At 44.0% G+C, this 21,807-nt stretch overlaps 3 non-coding genes across 3 annotated transcripts; all 3 read right to left on the reverse strand.

Moving 5' to 3' along the window:
• Window positions 1–15,432: 15,432 nt before the first annotated feature.
• Window positions 15,433–15,505, reverse strand: TRNAA-AGC (transfer RNA alanine (anticodon AGC)). The gene has a single exon. It is a non-coding gene; the product is annotated as a tRNA-Ala (tRNA).
• Window positions 15,506–18,315: 2,810 nt separating this feature from the next.
• Window positions 18,316–18,388, reverse strand: TRNAA-AGC (transfer RNA alanine (anticodon AGC)). Its single transcript has one exon. It is a non-coding gene; the product is annotated as a tRNA-Ala (tRNA).
• Window positions 18,389–18,589: 201 nt separating this feature from the next.
• On the reverse strand, window positions 18,590–18,662 carry TRNAA-UGC (transfer RNA alanine (anticodon UGC)). Its single transcript has one exon. It is a non-coding gene; the product is annotated as a tRNA-Ala (tRNA).
• Window positions 18,663–21,807: the final 3,145 nt, after the last annotated feature.

Here is a 21,807-nt window from a genome sequence, read left to right on the forward strand (position 1 = left end):
ACTCTATAATCCACCTAAAGGCTATGCATGCAATTTTTTTACAAAAAAAATTGGGCCATTTTTGGGAGGTTTGCAGAGTGTAAAAACTTTTTTTTTTAATTTGCCTCTTCGAAACCTTGGTGCGTCTTATACTCCGGTGTGTCTTATACTCCAAAAAATATGTTACCTCAAATGTATACATGGGAGCCATGGTATTGCGGGCTAAATCTGCCCACAGTCTGGTGTTTGATCCCAATGAGGCTCAAAATTGACTCATCCATCATTCCAAGGGCAGTAAAATGAGGAGCCAGATTGTTGGGGGCAATATGCTGATCCTGTGAATTGCTTAGAGAGTGCTGTAAAGCACTATGAAGCAGTATAAGTCTAAGCGTTATTGCAGGTTCCAATCTTGGTCAGTCATTGGGACCAAAGGTTTAGTCTTCTGAGCCTTCAGACTCATGCTGTAGCTCATCCTCAGAGAATTTCTCTCTACCAGAAAGTGTGCTTTGGGCTATTCTATGAATAGTATTTATGTAGTAACTGCTTGTATGTGGCTGTTTAGTTGTTGATGGGGGGGTGGTGGTTGATGGCTGGCTATTAAATCGTTGCCTGTTATTTCCTTGTTCTGTTAAGTAACCAAATAGGCTGTTGCTAAACCAGCACTCCAATAGACTAATAAGGGGCCCACTTCCCAGGCCTCAATCATTTCCCTGGCTATTTTTGTACTTATTTGGCCAACAATCTTGAAAGTATGTCCTTGTTCATTGCAATGTGAGGCTTGGTAGCCTCAGACAAGTGGTCTCTTTCTCTGACCACTCACTTGTGTTCTTGAAAATCAGGTGGTTAGTTTCCTCACCATCTGTCATACATAATCAAGAGCAATCCATACAGGGGATTTTGTAGATTACATTAGATGTGTCTCCCACCTCCAGGCAATCTTTGCAATTCATAACTTATAATGCATGATTTGCATGATGCTAGGAATGTCCCCTGATGTCCCAACCAGATATTATAGGCTCTTTCTCTTGGTTCAGCCTGCTCGAGCTTCACTGTGTTTCTATTATTTCATTAGGATTCCATTCTAATATTCCCTTAGTGTTCCAGAATGAAGTGAAGGCAAACCACTTCTCTATTGGCCAGGGTCATAAGGGGAACATCAAGTGAGAATACAGATAGTTTCTTGGGGTATAGGACACTTTAAAACTCAGCCTTGTGAATTAGATCCGCATCACTGAATCTGTGTGTTTTCCAGAGCAGGAAATTCCTGGACTCACGGTTTTCTCTTTTCTTTTAAAGGTGGTAAATTTTTGGAAGTTTCTGCTGATTGTGTGTCAGCGTTAGACGCTTTGAGATGTGGCAGAACTCTAAGGAATCGCCAAGAAGTTCTAGTCAAAGAGTGTTGTAACACTCCGAGGTGCAATGGGAAGCGTACACCCTTCCCTCCAGCTCGGTGTGCAAAACTCGCTAAGGCAGCGTGAGAGAAATCAGCCTGCTCGTCCTTCATCTCTGCAGATTCTTCTTCACTTACCTTCAAGAAATTACTGTTATGCCACTACCTATTTGGGCCATGTTATGATTAAGCTACCTCTTCCTTATTTTTTTTTCTCTCTCATTCTCATGTAACCAGATCTCTTGGTCTTCTTCCCCATCAAGGGCACAGTGCATGATGGGAGCTGTTGTCCAACACAACTGGAAAGCAAAGGCTGTGGAAGCCTATTGTTATCAAAATGACAAATGTTCCAAATATAATAATAAATAAGATTTCCAGTCAGACTAATTCCCTTATTTCAAATCAGCAGCCATGCTACACAATGCAAACATAGAAAAGCCATTTTAAAAATCGCAATCTTAAAGATTGCTATTGAAGAAAGTTAGCACCCACCCATTTCTTGGAAAAATGATATATGCTAGGAAATATTAAAAAGGTAGAATATTATATTTCCCTGGATGAAAAAAAGGAGAAATATGTTTTTAAAGACAAAGCTCTCTGTAGCTCCCTGCCTCCAGCAGATATTTTGCTGCCTCCTTATCTACAAAACAAAAGACTGGGCCAGCCTATCTACAAGACAAAAAACCTTTCCGCTTCAGGATGATGGGATTATCCTTCAGGGCAGAGCCATTCAGCCACAATAGGAATTGCCCTTCATTGCATCACCCAGCAAGATTCAACCAAGCCTGGGATTCAGACAGCCTACAAAGTTAGCTAAGACCCCTGCCCCTTGGGAGTTTGACAGCCAATAGAATACTTGCCCTTGCCACAGGAACAGGAAGATCAAGATCAATGCCCAAGAGCCTCTCCCCCTTATTCAAGAAAGTGAATACTCTTGAAATTTGGTATTTCAAAAGGAACCTTTTATTGAAAAGACATGATAGCAGGGCAGATGCAAAGCAGGCTCTGAGGTCCCTCAGCGCATACACTTAGAATAAAATAAATTAGAGACCCCTCCCAACAATCCAATGTGGATTTAGCCAATCTGCAGGTATGAGGATGTTATTTATTGTACCAGATGCTCTGAGAAAGAGATAAGAGAACTTTCTCAGGGCCATCTTCCGGCTTGGCTGTCCACATGGCCCACCCTCCCCTTACATTCATTAAGAGGTGGGAAATAGCCGGGTGGTTGAAGGTCAGGCAATTGTTATAAATCAGTTGAAAGGTTACACAAGAATGCAATGTGGGGCATGAGATACATAGAAAGGAAAATAGCCAGTATGTCAGGCAGCGTTCCCTGTAAGCTGCATGCCTGCGCGGCCGGGCAGGTAACAAAAAACACCGCACAAAAGTTTCAAACTGCAGCGCAGTGTTTTTTAATGTCTTTAAATGTGACTAAAAATATCCCCCCTCCCTCCCTTCTCTCTCTCTGCACTGAACTCTCTCCTCCCTCTTGTGATTGGTGAAATCAAGGAAGGCTCTGCCCGGAGATTGATGATGCTGCAGAAGGGAAAATTCCTATTGGTCCTCTGGGGCTTTGTCAGTTCCTGGGAAAACGGGATCCCCTGGTTGTAGCCTGTATTTCTCTGCACATCTGGGGTTTCTCAGGCATTGCCTCATATGAAGCCCCGTTCTGGGCTCAGCATTTTTTCTGTGATCCCTTCACTTTGGGGAGAGAGGGAAGCAGCGTGGAATTGGAATGCCTGAGCCAAGGGGTCCACGGGATCTTCAGACTTGATTTTTGAGCAGTACCAATCCTTTCCACTCTTTCCTTTTCCTTTCTGTCCTTCTAACTTCCTTTCTTTTTCCTTTCCTTTCTCTTTGTCTTTCCTTCTTTTCCATTTCCTTTTCTTTCTCCTTTCCTTTCCTTTTTCCTTTCCTTTCTCTTTTCCTTTCCTTCTTTTCCTTTCCTTCTTTTCCATTTCCTTTCTCTTTCTTTCCTTTCTCCTTTCCTTTCCCTTTTCCTTTCCTTTCCTTTCCTTCTTTTTCCTTTCCTTTCCTTTTTCCTTTCCTTTCTCTTTTCCTTTCCTTTCTCTTTTCCTTTCCTTTCTTCTTTCCCATTTCCTTTTCTTTTTCCTTTCCTTCTTTTCTATTTCCTTTCCTTTTCTTGTTTCCCATTTTCTTTCCTTCCCCCCTCCCTTCCCTCCTTTCCTTCCTGGGGGTCTGAGGAAGAGGGAGGGGACCCTTTTCCTCTTTGCCCCCCTCCCAACATCTGCTCTGATGGCAATTATGGCTAAAAAAAAATTCAGGTGCTAAGGCATGAAAATGTGCCGCTCAAACACTATACTTTCAACTGGGTGGGAAAACCGGGGAGCCTTCAGATTTGTGTTTTCCCAGATGTGCCAACATGGCTCTCTTAATATATTGGAACTTTGAGAGTCCATACTTCGCCTTGGACTCTGATTTACTTTTGGATGCTATTTGGAACTCTGACAGTAAATGTAGCAAGTTGCAATTCCCCTCATCTCCACCTTCCTCTGAAGAATGGCAGATACACGGATCTGACATAACACTCATTCTCACACACTTATAAATAACACTCACTCTCTACTCAGCCACCCAGGACTTCAAACCCATGTAGTCCTGTTCACCATTAAACCATCCTTCCAAGCACCTCCATGTTTCCAGTGTCTTTCTCCCCAATTGGAACTGAAACCAGATGGGCATTTCTTCCAACATTAGTAACATGAAAAACTTCATCATCTGACAAAAATGAGCACAAAGTGGTTCTCTCTAGAGAGCATGGCCTATACCTGGTGCCACCATCAAATGGGCCCTCCCATTCATGACAACCTTAATTAATAAGCATGAGCACATTTGAACAAATTCCCAAACTGTCTGGGACTTTGAACCATCATCCTGCAAGAATTCAGGAAAAGCTTCAGGTGGAGGTAAAAAAAATGTCTAATAACTTGGCAAAATAAAGTCAAGGTTTGACAGGAATGTAGGTATTGATCTCACTACTCTTACATAATGCTGGAAAAAATAGCCAATTTCCTAATCTAATTAGATCAGATTACCTTTATTGTTTAGCCTGTAGTCCATATCAAATCACAAGATTCAAACACATACAAACAATTTAAAATAAGAGTAGGGTAAAATTCAATAGTTATAGGATAAGATACAATATAATTTAATACATATGTAAAGTAGAATAAAATGAGATAAAATTACATTTCAGTGGCATCCTAACAATCTACCCCAATCAGTCCCAAGTATGCAGATCTCAACCGAACCATTTCGTTTAAATACTGTGCAGTGTTAAATGTTATTTTCAGATTCTGGCCGCACATAAAGTAAATTGTTTTGATATAGGGATCCCAATGGGTCCTTCGTTTGGTATATAGACCAAGGAACCTGTCTCTCACCCCCTTATACAAGCAACAATCAAATAGGATGTGAGCCAGATCTTCTACCTCTGCCACTCCACAAATGCAGAGACGCTCATTGTAGGGTATAGAATAGAATCTCCCATATCTGACCATTGTGTCAAGCTGCTCAAATCTCACTCGACCTATCATCCTGCAAGAATTCAGGAAAAGCTTCAGGTGGAGGCAAAGAAAATGTCTAGTAACTTGGCAAAATAAAGTCAAGGTTTGACTGGAGAATGTGGGTATTGTTCTCACTGACTCTTACATACAAAGCAAGCATTCTACCATATGGGCTAATTCCCCAGGTCCAAGTAGCTTTGAAGTACCAAGGACTCAGGATGAGATGCAGAAACTAAAGTGATAAAAATTGTCTAATAACCTGCTAAAAGATAAGCATTTCTTTAGGAGAATGCAGTCACTCGCCCTGCTACCTCTTGTACGTAAAGCAAGTGCTCTATCTTTGAGCTGATTGTGCAATATCACAGGGGAGCTGCTGCATCATTTCTCTAAAAAGAACCATATAGAAACTGACATGCAGAATCACAGGGGATTGGCTGGGGTGGACCTTCTGTATGGAAGATAACATCAAGCAACATGCTGTCTGGAGAAGGTGGGCATTGATCCCACTATCTATTGAAGCAAATCACTGCCTCTAATTCCCAATTAGACCACTGGACTCCCTGGACGGCTTTCCAATTCTATTGAAGTCCAGAAAAATATGCAAAATTTGTCTGGGACAGGAAGTTTTTGTGTGGAAACCAAAAGTGAATAGACACAAACTGGAGAATGCAGGTGTTGATCCTGCTACCTCTCGCATGCTAAGCGAGCACTCTACCGTTTGAGCTAATTCCCCAACAGTTCTACCATGTTACAAAACTTCAGTATACGATAAAGAAACGGTTAAGATGCAAATGGTCTAATTCTTCAGCTGCCAGGCAATCATGAGTTTACGAAATTTAGGAGAATATTCAGGAAATTAGGGACCAACTGGCCAGATTCCTTGGAAGTGGCCAAGACACATCTGAGCTCAGTTATCTGGAAAGAGTTTGAGTTGGTTGATCCTGAGGAAGCAGGCAAGGTCCTTTCAGCTGTCAGCTCAGCTGCCTGAGTTCTGGACTCATGTCTTTCTGGGCTATTACTGTAGTTCATCAACCACCTCCAGTGTGATACTTCCTCTTTGGGGTCCCAGGTCAAATGGCAGAGCCACATTGTTCTGACCCAGCCTTAGCAAAGATTGATAAGCCGCTTACTCGTGAGTAAAAACAAATCCCTTTCCAAACAGGATAGGAACAGTCTTTAGAATAGAATAGAATAGAATAGAATAGAATAGAATAGAATAGAATAGAATAGAATAGAATAACAGAGTTGGAAGGAACCTTGAAGGTCTTCTACTCCAACCCCCTCCTTAGGCAGGAAACTCTATACTATTTCAGACAAATGGATATCCAACATCTTCTTAAAAACATCCAGTGTTGGAAGCATTCACAACTTCTGGAGCCAAGCTGTTTCACTGATTAATTGTTCTAACTGTCAGGAAATTTCTCCTCACTTCTAAGTTGCTTCTCTCCTTGATCAGTTTCCACCCATTGCTTTTTGTCCTTCCTTCAGGTGCTTTGGAGAATAGCTTGACTCCCTCTTCTTTGTGGCAGCCCCTAAAATATTGGAACACTGCTATCATGTTTCCCCTACTCCTTTTTTTCATTAAACTAGACATACCCAGTTCCTGTAACTGTTCTTCATATATTCTAGCCACCAGTCCCCTAATCCTCTTTGTTGCTCTTCTCTGCACTCTTTCTAGAGTCTCAACCTCTTTTTTACATTGAGGTGTCCAAAACTGGATGCAGTCTTTTATTCATGTGGATAAACAAAAACCAAACGTAATTATCCCAACAGACCTGATTCTGCCCAAATTGCTTGCTGTATCCTAAAAATGAATGGTTGTCTGTAACAACTAGCCACTCCCAAGCCCCTATTATTTATTTCCAAGTCAGGGAGGGGCTGGCTAGTGTCGATGTCTACCTTTCCTTGAGAGCTAGCTTATTGTTTTCCTTTGCCCTCCTCTCCTTTCCTCTCTATGCATATGCACATCTGGAATGGGCCCCATCTGTTCCTCCCTCTCATTCAGCTCCCGCCCCAATGACAGCTGCCTCTCCCCCTAGGGGAGGATGGAGGGCCCCGGCTCTGCCTCTGATGCTGTTTCCTTATCAGAGCCTTCCAAAGGCTCTGAAGCTGGCCCAGGCCCCCCTCAACCTCCTCCTCATCTGACTCTGCCGCTAGCTCTGCTGGCATTTGGAGGGCCATAACACAGGTCTTCGGGCTCTGGCAGACAATCAGGAAGATGGGAGTCGATCTCACCTCAAAGGGCAAGATGTCCAAAGGGTAGGTGGCACAGCAGAAAATACTCTTCTCCTGGACTCTGCCAGTCAAAATTCCTTGACCGATGGGGCCTACAGCATGTCCCTTCTGCCAGCATAGGTGGGATGGCCTGTCTCATAGGAGTTAGACAGTTTCTCAAGTAACATGGACCCAGAGGTGGGTTCCTACCAGTTTGCACCTATTTGGTAGAACCGGTTTGTCAAATCTACCGAACCGGTTAGAAGAGGTTCCACCAGTGGACCCAGAAAGCAGGCCATACCTACAGAAGAGGTTCCAAAAAATTTTGAAACCCACCACTGCATGGACCCCTCCCATTTTATACATAATAACGAACACCTTACACTGCACCCAGAGGCAAAATGCCCTCCAATGAATCTTGAGGAAAAGTCAATGGTAGGATTCAAAAGTTTTTACTACCGGTTCTGTGGGCATGGCTTAGTGAGTGTGGCTTGGTGGTCATTGTAGGTGAAGAATATAATCTCCATTCCTTCCCGATCAGCTGGGACTTGGTAGGCAGAGAATAGATGGGGGTGGGTACAGTCAGAAGTGGTATTTACTGGTTCTCCGAACTATTGAAAATTTCCGCTACCGGTTCTCCAGAACTGGTCAGAACCTGCTTAATACCACCTCTGAGAAAAGTGGTGTAACATGAGCCACTCTAGGGCTCCAATGTTTTCTGGTATTGTTGCACTCTGCCCAAGTTGAAGCCTCCTTTTTCTTAACTAATAGGAGAGTATTGTATAGTGGGCTTCAGTAGGCAAGAGCAGGCTAGCATAGATACAACAGCATTTATTGACTCAAACTTAAGATGACCAGATTTTCAGATTGGTAAGGGGGGGGGGGCTTGACTAAAAATTTTATATTTTGTCAAAAGGTCATCCCAGGACACTGAAACCAGCATAAATACGAATCTGTTGCCAAACAAAATTTTGATCACGAGACCATGAGGATGCTGCAACAGTTGCTAAGTGTGAAAAATGGTCGCAACAGTCACTAAGTGTGAAAAATGGTCATCAGTCACTTTTTTCAATGCCATTGTAACTTTGGTCACTAAATGTTTTCCCCCTCCTCTAGACACCTCACTTCTTCCTTCATTCCTCTTGCTTATCTACCTTCATCTTATAGGTCTTCTGCTCTTTCCCTCTCTTCCTTCCTTTCTCCTTCCATCCTCTCTTCTTTCCTCACTCACTCCCTTCCTCCTTTTCTCTTCCTTCCTCCTTCCATTCTTTCAGCTTCCTTTCTTTTGCCTATCTACCTTCTCTGTCTTTCTGCTCTTTCCATTTCTCTCTTCCTCTTCGCTTCTGTTCCTTCCTCCTTCCATCCACCTTCCCTCCTTCCTATTTTTTCCTTCTTCCTTCCTTCTGCCTATCTACCTTCACCTTCTCTGTCTTTCTGCTCTTTCCCTGTCTTCCCCTTTCCTCCCTCCCTTCTTTCCTTTCTAGTTCCATCTTTTCTTCTTTCCTCTCTCCCTCCCTTTTTCTTTCTTCCTTCCTTTCTCCTTCCTCTTGCCTATCAACTTCATCCTCTTTGTCTTTCTGCTCTTTCCCTCTCTTTCCCTCTCTTCCTCTTTTCTTCCTACCTCCTTCCCTCTTTTCTCCCTCCCTTCTTCTTTTTCTTCCTTTCTTCTTCCATCTTCCTCCTTCTCCTTCCTACTTCTATTCTTTCTCCTTCCTTCCATCTTTTCTCCTTCCATCTTCTCCCCCCTCCCTTCTTATTTTCCTTCCCCCCTCCCTCCTTCCTTCCTCTCCTTCCCACTCTCTCTTTGGGAGGGGTTTGGGGGGCAGCAGAGACCAAATAAAGTCAGAAAATCTTATTAAAACTTTCCTATTTGTTGGATCGCATTGCTGCGAACTTATAAACCAAATCAGGGGAACATTTTGCAACCGAAGGCACTGCAAGGAGAGGCAGCCCTGCCCTTTGCAAGGAATGAGAAACGGTGCTTTAATCCGAAGCAACTGCAATCGGAACCGCAGACAGGGAAAGAAAGAAAGAAAGAAAGAAAGAAAGAAAGAAAGAAAGAAAGAAAGAAAGAAAGAAAGAAAGAAAGAAAGAAAGATCCTTGTAGCACAAAACCCACCTTTGCATGGTTGTGAGAACATAGGTAAAACAAAACAAAAAAAAGCACAGCGTCCCTCTGTTCTCTGAATGGGACTCAGTGTGATTCCGATTTGAATACAAGGACAGCCGGGCGGGGAGATAAGCACCTTCATTTGCATTCTCTGTGACCATGATGCTTTGCAAGGAACATTCCCCGGGCTTTTTGCAGATTTTTCCTTTCGTGCCTAAAAAAAAGAACGGGACTTCTTTAAAACGCCACAGAATGAGCTTTCTTTCAGCCTGTCAAAAATGCAACCCCTTCCTTCGTCCTCCTTCTCCTCTGACACTAACAGCTGGGGGCTCAGAAATCGGAGTGAAAAGCCAGTCCTCCATCTCTTCCCTCTTCCTGGATTCACTCCGAAGTTTTAAATCCCCCTTCTGTGCATAAACACTCCCTCCCTCTCCCTCTCCTTCTCTCTCTCTGTATCTGTTTGTCTCTGTGTGTGTTTGTGTGTGTGTGGCTCTTTGCCTCTATCTCCCTCCCTCCTTCTGTCTCTCTCTCTCTCTGTCATTCTCTGTGTGTCTCTGTCTCTCTCTCTGTCTCTCCTCCCTCCCTGTGTGTTTGTGTGTGGATCCCTGCCTCCGCGGATGGGCTCTGGACTAGTGGAGCCTCCTCTTCCTCCTTTTTAACCAGGCGATCTTTGGCTGCTGCACAATCCCAAGGGCACGCGCTGCCCAGTTTGCTAAATCCAGCGCGGCTTCAGAGAAAGAAGGGGTACGAGAAAGACCCCACCCCACCCCATCCCTGCTGCCTGAACGTTTGAATGAAGGAGGCTGCAGGCTCCTTTGTCCTCGGCTATGTGATTTTCTTTCGTTCTCTGCTGCCCAAACGAGTGAATGAGGCAGAGGGAGAATGAAAGGAAATTGCGTCCCTTCTGTCTACCCGTTGCTTAGAAAAGCAACTCCAGGAAGGTCCTTTGGTGGCGGCAGGCGTCCTAGAACCTGCCTGCTAGCAAAGGACCTTCCCAGAGTTGCTTTTCTGAGCAATGGGGAGACAGAAGGGACAAAATACCAGCCGGTTGGGACGGGTATACAGGGCTGGGGGCGGGGCAGGCTTACTTCCGGGTCCGGTCACAAAAATCGGGACTTTTTAAGAACGCTCCGGGACACGGGACAAATTGTGTGAAAGCGTGACCATCCCGTGAAAATCGGGACGTCTGGTCACCTTACTCAAACTGGAACTGGGGAACAGCAGGTAATTGCCTGTAATTTATTCTCTGGGCCCACAAGGCCTTAACCAATCACTAAACTTGAAAAAAACCAACCCAAATATGAATGTTCAAAGTTTCCCTCCAAAACAGTTGAAGTGAACAGTTAGGGCCATCTAAAGGTTAGTTTCACTTTATCAGGGCTTGACACAACTATATAAATTCAATACAAAACAGTGTGTTTACATCTGACCTGCAGGGCCGCATTGGAGATGGCGAGGGGCCAGCCCCCACAGCCTCGACCCCAGCCCACCCCAACCCAGTTGGGCACTCCCCCTGGGCCTCTACACCCCTCCTCTTCCTCAACATTCTCCCTCCTCCAAGTAAGAGATCAGGCCAAGTTTGGAACCCTACTTTCTTTCCAACTGACAGCTGCTATGGCGCCTCTCCTGCTGTCGCCTCCATTGGGCCAACAGATGCATTGAAAGCTGCCTTTGGCCCAACCATCGCTGGCCAGCTTGCCTGCCTGTCTGCTTCTTTGCTGTCTCCTTCAGGCTGGGCCAAGGCCACTGGGGATGGTGTGAAAAGGAGGAAAAAGAGGAGCAGTGGCTGGCTGAGGCGTCTGAGCCCATGTTTATATTGCAAAATAAAATGGCCTCTCCAGGCAGCTGGCTGGGATCCTTCCTTGTTTCCCTCCCTCCTTTCTTCTTTTCCTTCTTTTCTTTTTATTTCCTTCTTTTCCTCCTTCAACCCTTCCTTCTTTTCTTCCTTTCTTCTTTCCTTCCTCCTTGCCTTCCCTCAATGCAGTGTGTGAGTGTACGCATGCACACACACTTGGCTACCAGCAGTTTGGTGAGATGAGGAGTTTGTGGGGCACTGAATTGTCAATAGTCGAGTTACAGTTAGCCGGTGAGATTTGTTCCAGCCTGACCATGCAGTCCCAAGTCAGCTGCACCCAATGAGCAGCCACGCACACCCAGCTACGCCCACCTAGTCACAGCCATGCCTATCCAGCCATGCCCACCTGGCCTCTGTGAGTCATCATAGTCCTACATGCAACTGGCCCTTTGAGGGCAACCAAAATGCTGATGTGACCCTCAATGAAATTGAGTTTGACACCCCTGAATTTGACTATTTACATCTCCCCAGTTTCTGCCTCTTGTCCTGAGGTTTTGTAACCTGGGAGAACAGCTTGGGAATTAGCTCAAATGGTAGAGCACTCGCTTAGCATGCGAGAGGTAGCAGGATCAATGCCTGCATTCTCCAGTTTGTGTCTATTCACTTTTGATTCCCATAGAAAATGTCTTGTTCCAGGCAAATTTTGCATATAATTTTGGATTTCTACACAGCTGAAAAGCAGCCCAGGAAGGCAATTGCGAATTAGAGGCAGTCGTTTACTTCAATAGATAGTGTAATCCATGCCCAGCTTCTTCAGAAGAGTCTAGGACGGTTAACCACAGAAACGCATCTGCACTCACTCCACAATGGGCCCATCACCACAGCTAACCCATCTCAGGCACTAATCGTCAGCTGGCCTTCTGCCAGAGCTCCTCCCCAGCAAATGGTCTGCTGGCACTTTTCCAACACACTCTCCTCCTGGACAATTTGGTGAAAGACACTTGTCCCTGGCCAATCCATAATGCAGGACAAGTGACTGAAATGTAAATTTTTTTGCAAAAAGTGCCATGATTGCAATTTTAGGAGCAATGCTCTTGATTGAAAGCAAGGTATTTAGAGGTGTCCATGTTGCTTCTCCTTTTGATTGTGGCTCCTGGATCCACTTAATTTTGCATTCTTGTATCACTGAGCCCTAAACAAATAATAATTGAGAGATGAAATACCTATTGGACTATATGGTTCATTGTTGTATTCTACTTAGGATGTTACAGACGATAACCCTGGAATCTATTAAAGACCTCATCTCTCATAAGACTTACTTATAATAATATTTGGATTATTACCTTTATCAAAACGAAGAGCAAAGGAACACTGTAATTATACTTAGAAGCTGTTTATTACATGACAAATCACCCATTTAACTGAGAGTCGTGTCAGAATGGGATCATACAGAAGGAAACACCATGACGGATGGAGGCCTTCTGTGTAGAAACAGAGAAGCAGATGTCTGTGATCATGGGAGATTCTTCTAAATCTTTCTGTCTCATGGAAGGTACTTGGATGGAGGATGAGCATTGCAGTGAGACGTTTGCCAGCACCATGTGATTATTGTATAGGTGTTTGATTGCATTTAATGTCACTGAGGCCATTGGTGCAACCAGCATCCCAACTGATCAATAGGCCATCTGTATTGGGAGGTTCAAAGGAAGAATATTTTTTTAAGGTGGTGAGGGAGAAAAAAGAACAAAAGGTGTGGGAACCTCTTGAAATTCCAACCCACCTCAAACACCCCCTTCCCCCTTGCCTTGGAGCTCCATTTCTTACCTATATATGTAGATTTCTTGAAACAATGATCTTCCTTGCAAGTATAACAATGAGCAACAGATGAACCAGGAAAACTCCTGTATTTATCATGGCACCCGATGCAATGAGCTGAAACACAGAAGTTTGAAAAGGTCAAGAGCTCTAAACTACAATAGGGATTTTGCAGGATTTGACCCTTGACACTCTTATTGTGTTTTGTCACACCATCAGACAGATATTTAGAGTGGATTTTGTTAAAATATTCATGCCTGGGAGAGACGTGGGAACAAGGTCAGCCAATGAATATGCATAACAACTAAGTCAGCCAATGGGAGCTTAAATAGATCTGAGTCTGTGCATAGAATTGAAACAGAAACGTAAGCAGTCTGCTGCTCTGAAAAGTAAACCAGCAGTCTCTCTGGGCTTGTCTGCTAAAATGAAACTAACTCATTGTGTTTGAACTCTCCTGCCTTGTGCTTACTTGGAAGAACCACCTGTAGGTATTGTAAATGTATTCATCTATTCTTATGTATATAAAGAAGTTAATGAATCCTGCTGCATTAGTTATCTGTGTGGATTTGAATTTATGCAACAAACTCTGATTTGGCATTTTACACTCCTGTTGAATCCTTCCCAAGGACCTGGACAGGCAGATGTTTTGGATTGTTATTAATATTTCATCACATAAGGGGAGATTTGAATGTTGTATGTTCAACTATGCACTGATACAGATTGCTGCTCGTTGTTCACTACAACCCTTTAATCCTTACTGTTTGCAATGTGGCTTATCAACATCACACACAAGGTCATGGTCTGAGTGTTGATCTAATAGAACAAATTTCACTTAACTTTCTTGTCCAGATAGTGTAGCTCCTGCTGTGGCCAAATATATCAGATGTTGATGCTTCCCTAAAGAATGAACTTTCTTCTATAATTTTGCTGGTCCTCAAGTCAACCTCAGGATCATCCAGAATGCTTGAATCCGGAGTATTTACCCCTGCAAATGAATTTTTATATTTAAGGGAAGGAATTGAATCTCTGCTCAAGATTTCCCAAGTCCAACCATGACAAATTTCCCTAAATATCAAAGACAGTTATTTACTTACTGGAAGTGCTGAAGAGCAGGACAAAGAACCCAAAATAAAAGAATTCTTTCCATCTTCAATTTCAAAGGTATGGCTTCCTACCTGGTGAAATGGTGATTTGTTTGGAGCAGGTGCGCAATTCCAACTGATCCATGGCAATGAACACATCTTAAGTAATGGATCAGGGTGGAGTTTCAGTCTCTTCTGAAATGATGCATGAATTTGTCCTGAGACAATGCGTCCTCCAGCAATGTTCTTCCAGGAAGAACATTGTAAAACACACGACTCCTGAGAAACAGAAGATTGTTTCTGCCAAAGAAAATGAGACATTCTTTTCTTCCCAAGGCAGGTGCACACTCTGGGCTTGAAGTTTATCTCAAGACAATATGGTGCATTGAGCGTAGGAATGACCACATCAATGTACTGCCCACAGGTCACCTATCAATGTTTTTCTCACAGGGAAGCTCATAAACCACACTCGTATTTCACAATATAACTACCAGATAGTTTTCAAAATGATACACCTGGGCGGCTGCAGTCCCCGAAAGAACCTTTATATCTCTGGGACTTCTTGGATGAGCATGTTAGTGTCCTTCAGCCAAGATTAACTTTAATATATGGCTAGTTGTGTTCCATTTCATGGTCTTTTGTCTGGACTCCTCAGTACTGTTGGCACATCTGGGGAAAACCCAAATCTGAAGGCTTCCCAGTTTTCCCACCCAGTTGAAAGCTGAAGATCTTGCCCCCACACCCACCAGTCCATCACATGGTCCAACCTTCCACTGCCATGCTGGTATCTTCCACCCATCTAGTTCTGGTCAGGTGCAGAGGCGCAGAAACAAAGGATGGCCTTGGCTTTCTAGAAAGAATTTTGTTATGGCTACATATCATCTAACTCTATACAATCCCCCCTTTCATTTTCCCACAATAGAAAATGCATAGTAGAATAATAGAAAGTGTGGCAGGCCTGAGATCCACAAGCAAATATGCCTGCAAGCCTGACACCTTGCCGATGATTGTCCAACCTCAATATCAGAAGAACATAGCTTGCCAAAGCCAAGATACAGCTTCATATCCCTCCTCCATTGTTTGTTCCAGGATCTTCACCCCGAATCGACAGGATGACTGCAGATTCAAGAGATTTTCCCTCTTATTCATCCTCATCCCTTCTGCCAAGTAGGGAATCTGAGAAGGAATAAAGGAGGCACTTCTCTGTGGGTTCTTTGTTCTTCTTTCCTTGTCCTTTGATAAGTTTCAATAATTACTTATGATAATGGCTCTTACCAGCCCTCAGAAAGAGTTAGGAGAGGCAGAAGAGTTTGAAAACAGGGTTCCTGAAAAAAAAAAGACATGAGGTTGTGGGTAGGTGAGAATAATCATAATTTCTTATTTTTCATCTCATATATGACTGCTATCCAAATCTATTCAAAATTTGAACATTTCCAAATGTCGAAATGCAGTTATAGATGCAGATATAGAGTGGGAAAAGGTTTTTCCATGGATGGTACAAAACAAAGGAGTGTAACTGGAGAATGCAGGCATCGATCCTGCTACCTCTCGCATGCTAAGCGAGCGCTCTACCATTTGAGCTAATTCCCCAACAACCTGTCAACCTTGTTTTACTGTTGTCCCCAAATTCGGGTCTTAGCCTGGTGTCAAAGCCAATGAAGATTTCCCAGACATGAGGTGCAGGATTGATTTTCTTTTAGTGAAATGCTTCAGCAAAAGGGGCTCCAGCCAGCGAAATGCCAGGACCCAGAGCAAAAGATTCAACCAGCTTTTATACATTTTTTTTTCAAGGTGGGATAAAGATACATTGTTAAAAAGGCATTTTGAAAGTTATCTAAAGGGTCCTCTGTTGACTCCACTCCATCCCTATTTCTAAGTCTTAACCAATACACACTTCAAGAGTTATTCTATTGCTTCAGCCCTATTCCCAAAAGTTAATTAATAGGCACTGGAGGAGACATTTAGCAAGTCTTCTATTTCTTCTGTCTTAGCCCTATGCCTTGTCTTAGCAATTAGTCTTGTCTGATGTGCCTGACAGTCAGCTATTGTTTTCTACATTGAAAGGGGCCCCACCTGTTCACACTCCCTCCTCCTTTGTCTTTGTTATACGGGCTTTGCACGTACACATACATCTCATCCCTTCCTTCTGAGTTCATGCCCTAATCTTGCATTTGTACAGCAAATGGCCCATCACTACCAATGTCAGGGTTCCAAATAGCATCCTCCATGAAATAAGAATATGGGACCAGAGATTCCTTAAAGTTCCAATTTATTAAAAGAGCCATGTTGGCACATCTGGGGAAACCCAAATCTGAAAGCTTCCAGGTTTTCCCCACCCAGTTGAAAGTTCAAGACCCTGCCTCAGTATCCACACATCCATCACGTGGTCCAATCAGTCACTTTCCAGAGAAAAAATTCCTCCCAGTCACTCCTCTCCAGGTGCCGGGGCAAGTTGTCCTTGACTTACTTAGAAAGAATGTTATTTTGACTACATACCTCCCATGCAGGGGTGGGCTGCTGCCAGTTTTACTACCGGTTCACAACGTGCGCGCTGCATGCATGTGCCCTGTTCAATGTAAATTGTTCTTCATGCATTCGCAGAACAATTTACAGTGAACTGTGCATAGGCAGTCACTAACCAAAATAGCAGCGGCCCAGTGGCAGCGAGAGAACCAGTTTGAGGGCATGACAGGCCTGGGTTGTTGCTGTTTCTGCGATTCAGTCCTGAATCCCACTACTGGTGCAGCCAAACTGGGCCCAACCAGAAGCAACCCACCTCTGCTCCCATATTCCATACTGTTAAGTCCTTGGACTTACGACTGGAGTTACTGCGCCGAGAGAATTCTGACCCACCTCTAGACCCCGCCTACCAGCCACACACTCCATCGTCACCAACTACGCCTTCTCCGCAGCCCGAATCATTCTTACCTACCTCCAGCTGATCGCCAGGCTCCAGAGGCAGAATTTTCCGCGGCCGTCCCAAGCCAATCCCATCAGCCACTGGAGAACTGCAACACTCCTTCTCCACCGGTCTCACCACCCGAACTGCGCAGGTCAGGGAGGGTCCACCGCCGCCCCGCCTATCTTTCTGAATACGCTTGCGCGATCTGGGGGGAACGAGTGTTAAGTCCTCGGACTTATGACCGGAGTCAGGCCGAACCCACCCGGTCATCCCTGATTGGTTCCAGTGCGCCTGTCGGCAGGCGCGGAAACTACAGCCCTCCGATTGGCTGCCCGCCTGACAGCTGTCATATAAATAGCTGTCAGGCGGTCCCTGTTGTTGCTTGTTCTTTCTAACGTTGTCTTGTTAATAAACGGTTCTATCGCAGCACGGCGTCTGTTTTACCTCAGCTTGCAAATAAAGCACATACAATCCCCTCTCCCAGTTTCCCACAGTAGAATAAGTGGCAGGCTTGAGGCCCACTGTAAAAGAAGGCTTCCAAGCCTGATAACCATGTTGCAAGAAATCAGAACAAGACGCAGAAACTGAGGAGATCAAGATGACCCAATAATATAGCAAAATAAATGTTTGGCTGGAGAATGGAGAACCCTAACTTTTCAGACAGAACCGGTCCCTGGTGCCCCAAAGGTTGGGGGCCGCTGGTATAGATGAATGGATTGGGGCCCTGGTTTTTCTTAATTGTTTGTTGTGTGGCTTCCAATCTTTCTGTTTTTATCATTGTTGTTCGCTATCCAGAGTGATATGTAAGAGAATGGGGAGAAGGGGCTATTAAAAATCCTTTAAATAAAGATATAAATAAAAATGGTCTAATAACTTGCCAAAATAGGATAAAGATCAGGGGTGGGATTCAAAAGCATTTACAACCGGTTCTGGGGGCGTGGTGTGACTTGGTGGGCATGGCTTTGTGGGCATGGCAGGGGAAGGATACTGCAAAATCCCCATTCCCTCCCCACCCCACTAACCTGCTTTCCAGCTCTGTTCTCCTGTTCAGGGCAGCAAAAGAAGATCAGCTGGGAGGCAGTGTGGGTGGGGCCAGCCTATTTGCCGGTTCTCTGAACTACTCAAAATTTCCGCTACCGGTTCTCCAGAACCTGTCAGAACTGGCTGAATACCACCTCTAGTAAAGGTTGATTGGAAAATAAAATCTACTACCTTTTCTGTGTGAAGCAAGCACTCTTCCATTTTAGTTAGTTTCACAGCATTCTACCATCGCTACTCCATCATGTCTCAAGATCATATACAGAATCATAGGGGTGGTGTGGGACGGATCTGGGGGAAGGAAGATAAAATCAACCAAATGCCTGTATTAGAAAAAGGAAGCATTGATCTCCACTATCTCTTGCAAGCAAAGCAAAGCTTCTATATTGCCAGAAAAATATGCAAAACTTGTCTGCATGAGGATCTTCTGTATGGAAATTAAAATTGAAGAGACACTGACTGGAGAATGCAGGCATCGATCCTGCTACCTCTCGCATGCTAAGCGAGCGCTCTACCATTTGAGCTAATTCCCCTATCAACCTTGTTTGGCCATGTTACAAGAATTCAGGACAAGATGCAGAAAATGAAGAGATGAAAATGATCTAATACTTTAGAAAGTAAATTGCCTGTCATCCTTGTTCTACCATGTTAGAAGAATTCGGGATAAGATGTTGAAACTGATTAGATTGAAAGGGTCTAAAAATTTTGGCAAAGGAAAGTTTTAAAAAATGGACTGGAGAATGTGGGCATCGATCCCACCACCTCTTGCATGCAAAGCAAGCGCTCTACCATATGAGCTAATTCCCCAGCTGTGAGCAGCCTTGACCCACAAAACTGCAAGAATTCAGGAGGAGGAGAAACTGAGGAGATGAAACAAGATGCCAACTAGTAAATCTGCTAGAAATAACTGAGACACACCTGAGCTCCATTTACCTGGGAAGAGCTTGAGCAGGTGGAGTCAGAGGAAGTGAACATGTTCCTCACAGCTGTAAGTTCTGGAGCTGTGCCAGACTGCAGGGATTTTGATTTAGATTTGATTTGATTTATTGGATTTCTATGCCGCCCTATTCCCAGAGGGACTCAGGGTGGCTCACAAACCAAAATAGGGGTGGGGGGGAATACAAACAAGAGGAACAACGGACAAACAACTACAAACAATTTAAAAACACTCAACAACCACACAATTCGAGCGGGGGCGAGGAATCCGTCAGCCCCAGGCCTGTCGGAACAACCAGGTTTTAAGGGCTTTGCGGAAAGCCTGAAGGGTGGTGGGGGTCCGAATCTCCACGGGGAGTTCATTCCAGAGGGCCGGAGCAGCAACAGAGAAGGCCCTCCTCCAGGTGGTGGCCAATTGGCATTGGCCAGTGGATGGAATTCGGAGGAGGCCTAATCTGTGGGATCTAATAGGTTTGTTGGAGGTAATTGGCAGCAGGCGGTCTCTCAAGAGATGCCAGCATGGGGGCCTGTGAGCTGGATGTTTCTCTCACCAAACTGGCAATGGGTGCAGAGGTGGGGGAAAATAAATTGGCCCATCTCCTTTTAGGTTTCTGAGGCTATGCAAACTTTCATGGCCCTTTGGGGAAAGGGATGAGCTGAGGCTAGCCTTGGGAAAGTGGGTGGGAGGTGGGAAGATTTTCTACTTGGCCGCAGCTGCTTTTCCAAAGTTCAGACAGCAGCCTCATCTTCCTTCCTGTCTTCTTCACACTCACCCCATTCATGCCCTGTGATTCCGCAGTTGCACTACTGCAATGCGCTCCACATGGGGCTGCCCCTGAAGACCATACAGAAGTTACAAATGGTCCTGCATGAGGCAGCTTGCACAGTCCTTTGGGACCCTTCGGCTTAAAAGGGTATAGAGTAATAGGTAATATATTGCTGGATTGGGGTCCTGCTCTTTCTTGCATTTTTTTGTTGCATTGCTTTTAGTGTTTCTGTTTATAGTCACTGATGTCAGCCACCCAAAGTCATGTGGCAAAGAATAGATGGTCACATAAATCCTCTAAAGAAAGACATAAATAAAAATGGTCTGATCTGATTACTAATATTCAAAGACAGTTCAAAAATTGTCTAATAAAATGGCACACAGTGTTAAAGATAGACTTGGGCATTGAACCTACTGCCTCGTTGTGTGTTAAGCAAGCACTCTTCCATTTGAGCTAATTTCACACACAATATTCTTGCGGTGCTTCTCCACAATTTCTCAAGAAACACATAGAAAATAGCAAGCACAATCACAGGGGTGGAGTGAAGTAGATCTTGAAGAAGGATGATAAAATCAATCAAATGCCTGTCTTAGAAAAAGTGGGCTTTGATCCCACCACCTCTCGCACAAGGAAAGCAAGATTCTTCATTGCCACTAATTTCTAGTCCAGGAAAATATGCAAAACTTGCCTGCATGAGGATTTTCTGAATGGAAGCCAAAAGTGAATAGAGATTGACTGGAGAATGCAGGCATTGATCCTGCTACCTCTTGCATGCTAAGCAAGAGCTCTACCATTTGAGCTAACTTGGCTTTAACTTGGCAGGATTTTATACTCTTTTTGTGAACTGAAAAGATTCATCCAGACACTGAAACTATCAAAAGTCAATTGTGAGAAGTTTTACAGGTAGTCCTCGAGTTACTAATGTAATGGAGCCTGCCCACTGCATTCATAACCTGAGGATTTGTGGCAGTGAATCTCGCACCTTGAACGAGATCACTCCCTCCTTTCACCCACACATTCGCTAATTGAATGTGAGGCTCATTAAGTGCACATGAGATATTTCAGGTTGGGGAAGGCCATGTGGTGGTGGGGATAGTGATGGAACAGTCCACATACCTAAGACTACACAAGGCCTCCCCGACCCACTGAAATATGTCAAGCTCCCCAAATTGCTCCCCACTTCCAACCTGCCACGCTGGGTCACTTACCTTGTGAAGCTCTAGCAAGCAGCCTCCTCTCCAGCCTCCTGCGCCCCTCTGTGGTTCTGTTTGGGCTTTTGCAAGCCTCCCCTGGCCCATTGCAGGCCAAAATGGAGCCTCCGGGGGCCAGATTCGTCCCCTCAGAAGCTCCATTTCAGCCAGCAAAATGCAGAATGAATGTTGCAGTGCCACTGTGGTTGTTCATAAGGGTGAAAAACTGCCTGGTGCTGCAAGATTCGTAGGTGAACCAGCTGGTTGTTACAGCATGTGGTGCCCACTTCTGGTTAGATGGCGTAGGAACCCCTTAGTTCCCTGTAGGAACCAAGGACATTCCAACAGGTAGCTGGAGAGAGGCGTAGTCCAGTTACCAGGTTACCAGCCAGTACCTTGATTGGACAATGTGACTGTTTAGTGAAAGTGGGAACTTTTTAAAATTTACAACTTTAACAGTAAACAACATATTAAATCAATAGTTTATAAATACAAACCAATGTAATTCTATAGAGAAGAAAAATGAAATTTTGGACGGAGCGCATAAAATTGTTTTAATATAATTCTAAACATTATAATCCAAAAACTGTTTCTGATTAGAATTAAATTTTGCATCAGTTTTGCTGTTTTATATAAGAAGTTATTCTGGACTTGAAAGCATACTTCTCTAATTTAATTAGCTATTCTACCAAAGAAGGAATCAAAGATGTTTTCCAATAAAACACATACAAAATGCTTGTAACTATTTTCATATATAGGAAAATACTAACACAGCTTTTGAGATTAGCTGAGATCATGTACTGCCATCTAGCTGGACAATAACATGGAAACAAATTTCAAAATTATTTGCGTCTTAATGCCCTATATTCTACTTTCTGCCACTAGGGGACAGAAAAAGCTTACTTTTGATGTGAAAAACAGGCTTTAAGGAAAAGTAGGGAAGAGGGTAAATATGATGTGCATAGCAACCCAAAATTTTGTATTTGTGATCTTGTGATGAACAACTATGTATGCACTTTGATGACAATCCACATTTAGTCTTTTCAACAGTATTTATTT

Source organism: Thamnophis sirtalis, unplaced genomic scaffold (genome assembly GCF_051295495.1).
Source record: "Thamnophis sirtalis isolate CommonGarterSnake01/CBP01778 unplaced genomic scaffold, rThaSir2_p1.2 scaffold_3, whole genome shotgun sequence".
In the NCBI taxonomy this organism is placed as follows: domain Eukaryota; kingdom Metazoa; phylum Chordata; class Lepidosauria; order Squamata; family Natricidae; genus Thamnophis; species Thamnophis sirtalis.